This window comes from Mustela putorius, unplaced genomic scaffold (genome assembly GCF_011764305.1).
Source record: "Mustela putorius furo isolate JIRA1106 unplaced genomic scaffold, ASM1176430v1.1 tig00003853_pilon_pilon_pilon, whole genome shotgun sequence".
NCBI lineage: Eukaryota > Metazoa > Chordata > Mammalia > Carnivora > Mustelidae > Mustela > Mustela putorius.
Window position 1 is genome coordinate 43,515,826 of NW_025422005.1, and position 14,477 is coordinate 43,530,302.

At 54.3% G+C, this 14,477-nt stretch overlaps 1 long non-coding RNA gene across 2 annotated transcripts; it reads right to left on the reverse strand.

The window, feature by feature from the left end:
- Positions 1 to 1,194: 1,194 nt before the first annotated feature.
- Positions 1,195 to 14,230, reverse strand: LOC101691755. Of its 2 annotated transcripts, XR_199318.3 has the most exons (5): positions 13,878 to 14,230; positions 13,283 to 13,377; positions 8,851 to 8,931; positions 8,518 to 8,628; positions 1,195 to 1,291 (listed from the first exon to the last, which is right to left on the reverse strand). It is a non-coding gene; the product is annotated as an uncharacterized LOC101691755 (long non-coding RNA). The 2 variants fall into 2 exon arrangements; XR_006601590.1 differs by lacking the exon at positions 1,195 to 1,291 and having other exon boundaries at positions 6,584 to 8,628.
- Positions 14,231 to 14,477: the final 247 nt, after the last annotated feature.

The window sequence follows — 14,477 nt, forward strand, 5'->3', positions numbered from 1 at the left end:
CCTCTGCATGAGTGCTCAACGACCATAAACTACCTTTATAATTATGATTTTGCTCTAATGCTGGGCTGTGAGTATCCTGCTTCATTTGATGGAGGCCCAATAAATATTGCTGAGTGAAAGAAAATGAACAAATGAACAAGTGAGCAGTGACACAGAGCAAGACAAGAGGCACTATGTTACTCATAGACTCTTTGTGTTTAGCTGAAGAACTTTCTTGAGGTAGTGAGCCTCCCAAGTTTGGAGGTGTGCAAACTCTGGAGGTAGAGATAATCAACTGATGGTGTTGAAATAAAGTACAACAAAGCAGTGGCATGGAGCAGGGGGAGTTGGTTAAACTTTCTGAGACCTTTCCAGCTCCAAGAGTCTGCAGTTCTCTGACCCTAGGAGTCATAGGAAGAGAAAATAGAAAATCCTTTGCGGGTACCTGGATGGCTCAGTGGGGTGAAACCTCTGCCTTCCGCTCAGGTAGTGATCTCAGGGTCCTGGGATCAAGCCCCATATCAAGCCCCACATCGAGCTCCACATCGAGCTCTGCTCAGCGGGGACCCTGCTTCCCCCTTTCTCTCTCTGCCCTCCTCTCTGCCTACTTGTGATCTCTCTCTGTCAAATAAATAAATAAATAAATAAATCTTAAAAAAAAAAAAAAAGAAAGAAAAAATCCTTTGGCTTAGGTTTGGAAGAAGATCTACACAGGGCAGATCTCCACATAGACTCACAGTATTTTGGTTCAGCTTTTAAATACCACCCAGTTGGCCAGCCTCATTTACAGAGAAGCAAATGAAGCCCAGAGAGGGGAAGACACTAGTCCAAAGTCACATGGACAGGCCAGAGCCCCGTGGTCCTAAGTCCCAGCCTGCTTAGGCCTCTACATGCGTCAGGGCTCAGAAGAAAATACACAAAAAATTTTTCTTAAAGGAGAAAATGGGGCATCTGTGCAGTTCAGTTGGTCAAGTGTCCAACTCTTGATTTTGGCTCTGGTCATGATCTCAGAGTGGTGAGATCGAGCCCTACGTCGGGTTCTATGCTCGGCAGGGAGTCTGCCCGAGATTCTCTCCCTCTCCCTCTGCCCCACCCTCCTCTGCTCACTCTCTCTCTCTCTCGCTCTCTCAAATAAATACATCTCTTTAAAATAAGAGAAGAAGATGTTTTCCTCTTACAAATTCTACAAAATGACTTCTCTCCATACCTTTGCAGAATCAGACGCACATCACAGCAATAAGTCAGTGGGCTGGCAAGGATCCTGGCTCGAGGTAGGGAGGGGGCATCACGTGAGATCCTCACCAGACAAGACCTGGGGTGGGAGTGGAGAGAGGAGCATGTCTTTACCTTCTGGGGACTACTGGGACAGAGAGAACAGATGTGGTTAGTGTGGCCCAGAGCAGAGCAGGGACCTCTGGGAATAGCTACAAGGAGTGAGCTCCCAGAACTTTCCAGCAGAGTGATCCATGGTGGGAGTGAGCTCCTCAGTCCCTCTGGGGGCACAGCAAGGGCTTTGGAAAGGGACTTTGTTTCCAGGTGAGGGAGAGGAACGAAGACAGTCTCTGAGGTTCCTTCCCCAAGCCAAAAGATTTCAGGATCTTTTTTTTTTTTTTTTTAAGATTTTATGTATTTGATAGAGATCACAAGTAGGCAGAGAGGCAGGCAGAGAGAGAGAAAGAGGAGGAAGCAGGCTCCCTGCTGAGCAGAGAGCCCAATGCGGGGCTAGATCTCAGGACCCTGAGATCAGGACCTGAGCTGAAGGCAGAGGTTTAAGCCATTGAGCCACCCAGGTGCCCCAAGATTTCAGGATCTTAAGGTTGGAAAAAGTCAAATTCATCTGGTTTAATGTCCCCCACAGGGCGCTGGAAGCATTGCTACAACACCCAGTTGACAGCCGAGATTTATCTGGAGCCCTCCCACCTGGACCCCTCCTGGGGCCTCCCACTGCTCTCCCCATCCCCTCCCCTGCCCCACCTAGAAGCCAGGGTAGCAGTAATGGGGAATTACCAGATCACACTCCCCTTAAGGCCCTCTGGGGTCTTGGTTCACAGGCCCTTCTGGTCTGGCCTTCACCTGCTCTCTGACCACTGTCCTGGAAGTGTCCTTCATTCCACCACACGAGGCTGGCCTTCTTTCTGTGCCTTAGACAAGCTAAGCTCATTTCTGCCTCAGGGATTTTCACTTGCTGTTGCTCTATCTGGAATGTTCTTCCTGCAAATCATACCACACCTCCTCAGTGCTGAGGGGTACCACCTAGGCTCCCCTTTAGGGCAGAGGTGCTCACTCCCCCGTCTGCTCTCAGTTGAGACTCTGTTGGAATGTCTCCTCTGAAGAGAGCCAGCCTGCCCAAAGTCTTGCCCCATCCAGCGAGCAGCTAGCTACCCAGTGGCGGCTCAGTGTGAGGGCACAAAGGCCGGGCTTGTTGCCTGGAACTGGGACAGCTTGGAGAGGCTCTCCTTGCTCCTAGATTTCTGGGGGTCAGCAGAGGCTTTTGTTGTGACTTGAGTGCACAGTCCTCCCTCCTTTACTCTGCCCTGCTTCTCTCACTCACTCACCTCTTCCTGCCTACGGCTCTCCATCTTAGCATCTGCTTCTGGAAGGTGGACTGAGGTAGCCTGGTGGGTATCTTCATCTGAGTCTCTGCTCAGACGTTACCCTCCTCGGCCTCCTCCTAGCTCACCATGGGGCATGTCGCCCCATGTTTCTGTCCCTGTATCCTATTCTGTATGTATCAACTTTTGAAACTACCTCTTATTTTTCTTTGTTTCATTCCCCTGCTGTCTCTCTCCCAGATGAGAGTTACCATCAGTTTCACAAAAGCTGCTGCCTTGTCTTCCCTGTGCCCCAGGGCCAATGCCAGGGCCTGGTGCAAAACTGATGCCCAGCAAATATTTGCGGACCCCACCGATGTGGGTGAGGGAGTGAGCAGGTGATGGAGTGAAGCATGGCAGGAGCTTTGCCTGTATCTGCCTTTCCTGCTCTCCCCAGCCCCGCCCTACCCCCAGAGCCCCCTAGCCAGGCTGCGGGGCCCCTCCCCCATGTGACCCCGGCTGAGCTGGGGCCTCCTGGGAGGATGGAGCCTGCAGCCGCCTTGGCTGCCTGCCCTGTATTGATCAAAGCTGGGAGGCCTGCTGGCTGAGGTCTGTCCCAGCCCGTGGGGGCGGGGGGAGTGGGAGGGGGATTCTGGCTGAGATTCATGCAGGGCTTGCCTGGGGCAGTGTGGTGCTGGCTAAAGATCCATCTGCTTTGGGGGCTGACAGCACCCCTTCCCCACACCTCTCAGGGAGGCCAGACCAGCTAGCTCCAGGAGGATGGCTGGGCAGGAGGGTGTGGGGACTGAGGCTGGGCTGGGGCTTGGACACTGGACTCTCCCAGCCGCTTGGTAAGCCCTGCTTTTGATGCCTACCGCTGTTTATGGAGATCCTACCGGGCTCCCTCTCCTGGGGCCATGGAGTGGACAAGCGGCTCTATACAGTCCTGTCTTGTGCCCCTCTGTGTGCAGCACCTTGCAGGACCCAGGGATGAGGTTCTCAGTGGTCTGGTGGGAATTGCACTGGTCACAGCTCACCATGATCCAGGGCAAAGCCAAGGAAATGGAGAGGGAAGGCAGGCAGCCAGTGGAGGGAGCCTAAGAATTGCTCCCTTCCTTCAGAGGTCTGACTCAAGAACTAATAATCATGGGGCAGTTGGGTGGCTCAGTTGGTTAAGTGTCTGCCTTTGGCTCAGGTCATGATCCTGGGGTCCTGGGATCGAGCCCCGTGTCGGGCTCCCTGCTCCTTGGGGAGCCTGCTTATTCCTCTCCCTCTGTTGCTTCCCCTTTTTGTGTTCTCTCTCTCTCTGTGTCAAATAAATAGATAAATCTTAAAAAAAAAAATGAATAATCAGGGTAATTCCTATTTGGCCACAAAAGGTCCTTGGTCTAGAAAGGAGAAGCAACCGGCCCAAGGTCACAGGGCTATCAGCAGTTAAGCTGGGGCTGGAGCCCAGTCTCCCATCCGGCAGGTGGACTCAGAGAGCAGGGTGCCCAGGATCCTCAGCACTCTGCATGCAGGTACTGAGCACCTCCTCTGGGCGAGGCCAGGTGATGGGTGCCAGAGATAATATGGGGGGGGGGGGCAGGGACCCACCCTGACCTCTGGTGCTCACAGCCCGGGAGAGAACATGCATGCACTCATGTGTACACACACACACAACAGTAATCCACACTGGTCCGGTGAGGGGGGAATGCAGAGCTGGGAAACCACAAGGCAGAGGAAGTGACCGCATCGGAGACATGCTGGGAAGACCCTCGGGAGGAAGTACTCTCTGAACCAGGTCCTGGATGATTTTGAAAAAGCAGGGACATGGGAAAGAGGCAGAATAGTCCAAGACTAGGCACAGCATAAAGAAGGCACTCAGGCTGCCATCCTCCAGGCCTCCAGACTCTGGCCTCCCTGCCCTTCTGCCCAGAAACCACCGCAGTGTGAGAGCAAGGGCTCTGAAACATGACTGGGATCATGTGACTCTCCTGCTCAAAGCCATCAGTGGTTCCCCACTGCCCTCTGGCTAGGGTCCTGTCATCATAGAGCTTGAATGTGAGAGGTCAGGCATTCCGTGTCCACCCATGCCCATTGTAGAGAGAAGAAAACTGAGGCCCAGAGATCATACAGTGAGTAGCAGGCTACTCTGTAACTAAAGTAGGGGCCTTCCGAGCCCTGAACCGGACTCTCTTTCCAGACACTACATCCTCTGTCCTCCCCTGAATGCCCAGCGAGTATTTAAGGAACATCCTGAGTCTCAGAATAGCAAAGCTGGAAGGGACCCCCATTCTACAGATGAGCACACCAAGGTCAGGAACACAGGCCAGCTTTGCAGTTCCTAAAATGCTTGCACAAAGATTCTTATTTAACTCTCACAACTGTGGGAAGTAGGCAGGGTAAAAGTTATCAGGCCCATTTGATAGATGAGGAAACTGAGGGCCCAAGAACAGAGTGATGGGTCAGGGTCCCCTGGTGGCTTCCTTCCTTCACCCTTCACACATACACTGCACGTGGGCTCTGTGACAGGCCCTGGGCGGGGTGCAAGCAAGGGGCAAAACCATCCTGTGCGCGGGGTGCTCGCAGTGTCCTTGGCAATTCGGAGAAGCTGGAGCTGCAGTGAACCCCAGCATGGGAACCCCAGGGGCTGGGAAGCCCAGGGTGAGACTTTAGGGGGTGATAGTTCAGGGGAGTTCAGTGTGGGAGCTGTGGAGGGAGGGAGCTCCAGGCAGGGCCTTGGCCCGTTTCAGGCTTCCTGCCTGGCCTTCTTACCGGAGCTCCTTCCTGGAGGATTTAAGACTATGTTGAGCAGTTGTTTTAAATTTCCGGGCAGGGGGCTGCAAAGGAGGGGGGTGTGCAGGCCGTCTGGGGTGTGGGCTGCTATTTACCAGGGCCCTTTGTGGGACGAAGCTCTCCAGGCTGGAGGCTCCCACAATTGCTTGCAGCTGGGCTGTCAGCCAGCCGGGGGAGTTGGGGGTAGGTTGGGAATGGTGGGGAGGGGGGAGGCGCGGGCCAGAGAGGAGGCCAGGGGCCTGCAGGGTCCCATCCAGCCTCCGTGATGGCCTCTGCCTCCTTGGGTGGCAGCTCTTGGTGGGGTCCCAGACCTGGCTGAGGGTTCTTGCGCACAAATGTATCTATAAGCTGGGAATCCATCCGGCTGGACATTTCTGAGCTTTATGGCCTTGATGCACTTAATCTTTCATTTCCTCTCCCCTGCTTCATCTCCCCGCTCACTTCCCCTCTTTCCCGAGAGAGGAATTGCTCTGCTCCCCCCGCCCCCATGGTGTGGGGAGGCTCCCTGGCCCCTTTGTCAGAAGCTACCTGTGTGCACAGCTGTCCCGGATCCCTCCCTCTCAGTCCGGGCCACCGTTCACTCCCCTTCCGATGACAGTAGTGACAGTAGCGGATAAACAGGCCTGGCAGAAACCCCTGTTTTCCTCAGCACCCACAGGATCGGCTCCTTAGCCTGAGAGCCAACAGCCTTCAGCCTCCTCTGTCTGCTCCCCTCAGGGATAGCCCACACTCCAGCCCCAGCCTAAGGAACCAAGGCACCTGTGTGGCTGCTCTCTCCCTTGCTCACGTGCCCCCCCCACACCCTCCCTGCCCAGAGTATCTGCTGTCCATCTTTCCCCCTTGACTCAGGCATCTCTCCCAGGGCAGGTCAGGGCCTGTCCTCTGTACGCCTGCAGCCTTATTTTCGGTGAAAGGAGAACACTATTTGGTCTTGTTTGTCTTACAAGCTTACTGATAGACCAAGGGGAGTAAAGGGCTTTGGAGGTTGTCTAGGACTGTATCAGTTCGAGGGTAGGGAGGTTAGATTCATTTGGGGGGATCCTACTCTCACAGAAACGTATTTTACCTTCAGAGTCATTTTGTGCTCCTTCTTGATGGGGTCCTAAAGCCAGATTCTGGGAGCCTGGCTTGTCTGTGGTATCCCAGCGCCTGCCTAGGGTCTGGCTCAGGAAATCTCAGAGGAGAGACTCCCCAGGTTCTTTCCCTTCATCTTATACCGAGGAGACCAAGGCCCAGAGAGGGAAAGGAACTCACCCAAGGTCATACAAGAAATCAGGGCAGAGTTGGGACCAGTTTCTCGAACATTTACTAAAAACCTATTTAGTTTTAAAGAGCCCCTGGCTGGGAGCCAGGAGAAGAGTAGGTTTGAGCCCTAACTTAGTCCCTACCCCAAACTCAAACAAGTCCTCTGAATGCAGTCCTCTTTTCGCGGCTCTGGCATCCTCCCCTTTCCCCTCCCCCACCAGGTTTCCTTCCGGCCAATTCTGATGGTGGGGGTTGGGACTCTCCTTTGAGGCCCCTCCCATCTGTGCGCTCTCTCCTCCAGTGCCACGCTCAGAGAGCTGGGTCAGGCCTTGGGGGAAGGTGGCTGGTCCCAGCTGAAAGGCCTCGTGGGTCCCATACTGGGAGAATGAGCCTGCATAGGACAAAGATGTCGAATGCCCTTTTGTTTTGGGGATGGGGTGGGAACAGAGCCCTGGACCAGCATGGGGAAGAATGGAGCAGGATGGGTATGTCTGGGCAAGGATGGTAGGATGGGGTGAGGGTGTGCTCTCAGGGGGTTCAAAATGGTGAAAGGTCAGACATGAGTCTCTAGTGCTTTGGCCTCGTTGTGGGGGATGGGGGGGAGGGGAGCCACCTCCCTGGTCCCAAAGCAAGGTGGTGGGAACCTTGTAGGCCAGGGTCCCTAGGTCCCTACACTGTCACTAGGCTTTCTCAGCGTGTTTCTCCCCACTACACGGCACCAGCAGTGGAGACCTCCCAATCTTCAGCGAAACCCCAGGGAGATGGCCTGATCACCCCCATTTCGCAGGCATGGGAAATGACTGGTCTCTAGCTAGTCCACTCGGGAAAAGCAGAACCAGAATAGGAAATCAAGCCCAGCTCTAAGCTAGGGCACTTACCACTTTTCCCTTGAGGGCAGAGGACGCTCTGGCCAGATTTTAATTGGACAAAGGGCTCTTCAGAAAGGTGAGGCAACTTGCCTCAGGCCACCCAGCCTGTTTGGGACAGGGACTGGCCAGGCCAGCCCTCCTGCCTGCTCTAACTGGCTTTAGCCCTGAATGACCTTCTCTAGGACCCAAAGCCCCGGACAGGGGAGACGCTCTTCTTCCTCCAGGGTCAGTTTAAGCTCCCAGATTTCACCTGGGAGCCCTAGAGTAAGGAGGAGGAGTAGGGGAGCTGGCTCCTTATCAGTTGTGTGGTGCCTGTCAGAAGAGCTCTGCTCTTGGAGAGTGAGTCTGCTCCTGTATAAATAGGTTCTGCCTTGTGGGGTCACTCGGGGGGATCTCTAGGAGACAAGGGAGGCAAAGGTGAGCAGTACTGACCGGGTCTCCACAGGCGAATTCCCTTCTTCCCTCCTCCTCTCCTCCTCCCTGCCTCCCTCCCCTTAGCTCTTTGGCCTTGAGGTCAGATGAGGCCTGATTAATGGCCAGGGAAGCTAGTTCAGCAGGGCCCCAAAACACAGGCAGGGAGTATGAGAGGGTAGGAGGAGGCAGGAGAGGGGACAGGGCAGAGCCTAAGGAGGAGACAGAAGTGGAGTGAGAGAGCTGGTCTCCAGATTTCTGTTCAGAGGCAGGAATTCATTTCTGGGGGCTCATAGCACTTGAGTTACCCACTGTCATCTTACCCTCAAGAACCCTGGGCTACCTGTTCTAGAAGGAAGGAACTACCCCCTGCTCTTTACTCCAAATTGTTCAGATGAGACCACAATGGGGCCTTGGGAAGGCAGTGACCTGGCACCAGGAGAGCCTGCTGGAATTTCCCCATCTTGTGGGCCCACTGGTTAAAAGGGGGTTGGAACTGAACCAGGGGTGGTGGAAGAACTTGTTTTGAAGCCAAGGAGCACTCGGTGCCCCCCCCAAGCCCCGAAAGCTGCATGTTTACTTGGGGAAGCCCTAGGGGTCTGGAGGAGATTATGGGAGCTCTCAGGCTGGAGAGTCCCCCATGGTGGGGTCTCTTGGACCTGGGTCTCCGGGGTCTGCTCCACCTACACCCACATGCTCCCCACCTTGCACTCAGGCAGAACCCTTAACCCCCTTGATGGAGTGAGGTGGGGGCTGACTTCAGGTTGTCCCTCTCTCTCGGGCTGAATGGTTTCCTTGCAGAAGATGCTCAGGCCCTTTAAAAAGAAATAAATAAATAAATTCAAGACCAGATTTAAAGTCTTGCCTGAATGCTCCCAGCCTGGCTTCTCCCTCCCTCCTCCCCCTGGAGCTCTTACAGCCCCCACTGCCTGAGCACCCCCACCCCCAGGGCCATGCAGCCTTCCAGTTGAGTAGGAAGAGCAGGCAGGAATATTGTGTTTTGGAGGGCCTCCTGTGTGCTGTGCTGTGTCGCTTACCTTCCTGACTTACTTCATCGAAGCCTTCCCAACCTGCTCAGGTCCTTACAGCAGGCCCTGTCATTCCCACTTGTCCAGAACCTGGCGGAAGAGAAAGGCTGGGCTGAGGGAGGGTAGGGAACTTTTCTGGGGCTGCATAGGGGCAGAGCTCAGGACATGTCCTCAGTCTTCCAAGTGGAGCTCCAAGTTCTCGCCTGTGCCACCCTGCCCAGGATCTCCAGCATCAGAGGGCAGTGTCAGGCTGAAATGGGCAGACATCAGAGCCGAAAGCAGACTCAGAGACCATTTCATATGGCCCTTTCTCATACCGTTGGAGGCTGTGACCTGGAGGAGGCAATGGGCTCTCTCAGGGTTCCACAGCAAGTCATTCCAGGTGCCATGCAAGGTGCTAGGCGCTAGGGAACACAGAGCACAAAAATGACAAGATGCTGGTCTCATGGAGCTCTTACTGATGGAGCCCAGCAGGGCCTTTGGGGTTCCCATAAGGGAAGTATGGTGGCCTCTCATGATACAGAGCAGCCCCTCACCCAGAAGGTTTCCTGGACGAGGTGGTTTCTGAGAATGGAATGGTCACTGGTAACAGGCAGAGAAGGAGTGCTCCAAGAGCTGGAGTGTTGTTCTCCATTCTCCCCCCCTCACGGAACCACTGGAGGGAATTACCAGCTTAGAGTTACCAGGTAAAATACAAGATGTCCAGTAAATTTAAGTTTCAGATAAACAAACAAACAAACAATTACTTAGGATAAGTATGTCCCATGCAACATTTAGGATATACTTGTACTAAAAAATGATTCATTGTTGGGGCACCTGGTTGGCTCAGTCTGGTAAACATCTGCCTTTGGCTCCAGTCATGATCCTGGGGTTCTGGGATCCAGCCCTGCATCGCATCGGGCTCCCTGCTCAGCGGGAAGCTGCTTCTCCCTCTCCCTCTGGCTGCTGCTCCCCCTGCTTGTGCTCTCTCTCTCTCTCTCTCAGATAAATAAATAAAATCTTTAAAAAAAAAATTATTCATTGCTTATCTGAAATTAAAATTCAACGGAGAGTCCTGTATATTTTATTTGCCACATCTGGCAACTTAACCAGGCTGTGCCCTGGGGAGATGGGGTGGGAGGGTCTGAGGCTGGAGGCTGGGAGGCACCAGGGCAAGAAGGTGGAGACTCAGGAGATTGAGTCTGGACGGAGTTAAGAGGAGGAAGGAAGAGGCAAGGCTAACCCCCTGCCATCTGAGCAATCAAGTCGGGGCATGGAGGTGGCACCCCCAGGGAGGATGGTGGGAGTCAGGGAGCATGGTGAGTTTAGTTACTGACAGTTATGGCTGAGACTCTCAGGGCCCTCCTAATGGAAATGTCCAGGGGGCATCATGGCTAAGGTGCCACTGGCAGATTCCAGTGGAGAGAAGAGAAGGGGCTGACATGGACCAGTGGCTCCCCTCGTGTACCCCCACCACAGGGCTCAGTTGTGACTCAGGGCTCAGGAAGGGGCTGGGGGTGGGGGAACCCGACGCAACTGGTTCTGGTCCCTGGCAGTACCACCCCAGGTCTACCTCTGCTAGGCTCAGAGGACTGGAATTTGACTTTATCTTCCCAAAGGTCACCTTGCCCACAGCCCTGCCCTGGGGGGGTGGGGGGACGACATTCCCCACATTCCCTCCCAGGAGGTGGCTTGTCCCAGTTCCCAACCATCCTCAGCTCCTCTTGGCAGGCCTTACTGAAGGCCTACTACGCATCCCTGGGGTCTGGGCTTGGGGGTCTGACCAGCCTATGTTTGAATTCTGACTTTGCCTCCCACCATCTGGGCGATCCTGGGGCCAGTGACCTCTCCTTTTTGAGCCAATCTGTCCCTGTCCTCACTCGTAAATGGGGGATCGTTCTGACAGGACTGTTAGGTGACCACGTCTTTATATTTTTATTTTCATTTTTTAAAGTTTTTATTTATTTGTTTGACAGAGAGAGACACAGCGAGAGAGGGAACCCAAGAGAGAGAGGGAGTGGGAGAGGGAGAAGCAGGCTTCCCGCAGAGCAGGCAGCCTGATGTGGCGCTCCTTCCCAGGACCCCGGGATCATGACCTGAATGGAAGGCAGACGCCCAAGGACTGAGGCACCCAGAAGCCCTGGTCATGTCTTTTAAAGCATCACCTCAACCCTTGTCTTTCAGCAGTGTTCTTAATACTGACTCCATCTTTGCCTTGAGCCTCAGTGTCCTTGTTTTAAAGAATAATGTAGGGGAGCCTGGGTGGCTCAGTGGGTTAAGCATCTGCCTTTGGCTCTGGTTATGATCTCAGGGTCCTGGGATCAAGGCTCTTGCAAGGCCCAGGAGGGGCTCCCTGCTCAGAGGGAAGTCTGCTCCTCCTCCTGCCCTTCCCCCTGCTCAGGCTTTCTCTCTCTCTCTCCCTCTCAAATAAATAAATAAAATCTTTAAAAAAGGAAAAAGAATGATGTAACCTGTCATGTCAAGCCAGGGACGGGCATGAATGGACTGTGATGGCCCACAAGGTAGCTGTATGGGAGGCCCCAGAACCCCATACTTCTCAAGTCCAGCAGAGGCTGGAAACAAAGTCTGAGGTGACCTTGGCCAGGGTCAGGCAGGGAGCAGGCAGATGGAGGCTGCAGGCTCCATGGTGTGGCTGCCGGGAAGTGATAGGCTGGCCAGAGGGCCTGGTGGCAAAGGCTGAAAACAGAGGCAGGGAAGCCCACAGACCTGGGCAGCCAGACCTCTGCTCTGGCTCTGTTATCTCGGGGTCCCCTATGCCTGCTTCCAGTCCCACCCCTCCTCCCAGGTGTGGGATACACGGGGCCAAGGGGACAGCCAACTGGAGCCCAAGTTTATCATTCTAGATTGTACTCCAAGGGCCTGGTATCTGGAATTCCCTGCCCAAAGGGCTCTGAGACCACTCCCAAGACCTGGGTCTATTCTCCGGGGGCTCTGCTGCAACCTTAGGCCTACAGGATGGACAAGGAAGGAGCTTGGACATGGGGCCTGCACACAAGGACTTTTGGAGAGAAGGAAGACCTGGCAAGGGGATTGCCATTTGAACTCTTGCCCCAGGGTGCAAATATGAGGGGTGGGCCACCCCATAGAAGGACCAGGGTCAGAGGAGTCCCAGCACAGTAGTTGGAGGCTTTAGTTCAATGATGGGCCAATTTTACCTGCAGATTCTCAGACCCACTCGTGGAAATTCATATTCTTGGGCTTTGGAGAAGATTCTAGAATTTGCATATTTAATAAGGATGGCCAGAGACCATGACCTTTTACTTTTAATTTAATTCTTATTGTTTAAGATTTTTATTTTATTTATTTTTTAGAAGATTTTATTTATTTATTTGCGAGAAAGAGAGAGTGAGAGAGAGAGCATGAACAGTGGGAGGGGTAGAAGGAGGAGCAGACTCCCTGCTGAGCAGGGAACCCAACTCAGGACTTTATCTCAGGACCCCAGGACTGTGACCTGAGCCGAAGGCAGACACTTAACTGAATGAGCCACTTAAGGTGCCCCTTAAGATTCTGTTTTTAAGTAATCTCCACATGCAATGTGGGGCTTGAACACCTAGCCCTGAGATCAAGATTTGCATGCTCCACTGACTGAGCCAGCTAGGTGACCCCCATTTAATTCTTACAATAACCCTACAAGGTAGGTAGCTGGAAGGAAACTGAGGCATGGTGAGAAGTCTTGGCGAAGGGACGCCTTGGTGGCTCAGTGGTTAAGCATCTGCCTTCGGCTCAGGTCAGGGTCCCAGGGTCCTGGGATCGAGCCCAGCATTGGGCTCCCTGCTCAGCAGGAAGCCTGCTTCTCCCTCTCTCGTCCCTCTCTGCTGAAGTTCCTCTCTTGCCGTGTCTCTCTCTTTGTCAAAATAAATAAATAAAATCTTAAAAAAAAAAAACCCAAAAAACAAAACCGAAGACTTGCCTAAGCCCTCCCAGCTGGCAATGGACAGAGCTAGGACTGGTCAGCACTTGCACTCTCCTGCCTGTCCCTCATCCCTGAACTCCACAACCTCAGTGATAAAGGCACATAGACAATTTGGGTTAGAAGTCATTTGGACATATTCTACTTGGTTCCAGGAAAACAAAGCTTAGAATCCAATTGTGAAGCATAAATCCTCTTCTCTGGTCTGGTGAGGCCCCCACCCTCTGCTGACTCTGGGGCAGCTCTCAGACCCTGGCAAGATCTGTTAGCCTCCAGGCATCCATGTTCCCAGGGCTATCTCTCCAGCCCAGGTCTCCAGGTCTCTTGGCTCCAAACTCAAGTGTTCTCAAGCAGGAGCACCTCCCATCCCCAGACCTGCCCCTCTTCTGGCCCTGCCACACTCTCAGTGCTCAAGTCTGAGCGTCTGTGCCCATCCTCAGCTCCCCCTCCAGCTACTTCCAGCCCATAGGTCACCTTTCTGCCAGGTCTCCTTCCTTAATAGCCATGAATCTGTCCCCATCTCCCACTGACCTTGCATCTCCCTCATTCGGGTTCAGGCTTCAGCATCTCCCAAAAAGACCACCGGATCCTCCAAGTCACTGCATATATGGCATCTAGAATGATCTCTAGAAAAACAAGGGACAGGTCATGCCTCTGTTCACAACTCTACAGTGGCTCCTGTCTCAGTGCCCTTTGACTAAAAGCCAAGTTTTTCTCTACTCTCCAGGAACACTGAGGGGCTTTGAAAGTCTCCCTTACACCCGCCCCTTCCCCTCCCCTGCGTTATTTTTTCACCTCTACGTCTCTGTCTTCACTGCTGCTGTTCCCTCTTCCCTTGGGTTTCCTGGCTAACAGCTACTTCCTCAGATTCCAGCAGCACCGCCTCCTGCAGGAAGCCACCCCTGCTGCACCCAGGCTGGATCAGGACCCCTGCTGGGGCTGCCAAGGCTCTCTTGCAGCACCTGCCACCTGCACTCAAAATAATAGCTGATATTTATTGAGTGTTGACTCCATGTATTTTTCTATATTGACCCACTTAACCTTCACAAGCACCCTATGAGACAGGTTCTATGATCATCTCCAATTTCAGGTGGGTAAAAGGTTAAGTAAATTGCCCCCACACTACCTGGGGATCTGCAACCACAGTGGCTGGCTCCAGAAAGCTGACCTCTAATCCTGAGATGCCGCCTGCTGCTGTATTGGGTGCGTCTGCGGGGGGTGGGGGGGCAGTGGCAGGGACGGGGATGGGGTTTGTGTGGCACATCCTGGATGGTCCTTCTAGAGCGGCTTCTGCCCCATCAGGATGAACACAGCGGCTAGCCCAGGTGCTGGCATGGGTAGACGCCTGACGCCTGGCGCTTCTGCCCTAGTCTCAGACCTCTGCGGGGCTGTAAGGGCCCCCGGCGACCGGGGCGTCGGGCGGCCCAGCTGGGGCGGGCTTGGGGCCAGATGGGCTGTACCGCGGCAGCGAGGCCAGTGTGGCCGACCGGGGCCGTGCGTTGCCATGGGGACGGGGGGGGGCGGCAGTCCCGCCCCGGTGGGCGGGGGAGCAGGTGGCGGGACGGTGCGCCGGCTGGGGGAGGGGCCGGAAGGGGCCCACGGGGGCCAGGGGGCCGTGGCTGGAGGGGCGCGCCCCGGGCTTCTCCTCCTCCTCCCTACCTCCCCGCTCCCGCTGCTCCCTTGGCGATTCAGGCTCTCCCTCGGAGCTTCAAGTTAGGGCCCCGTC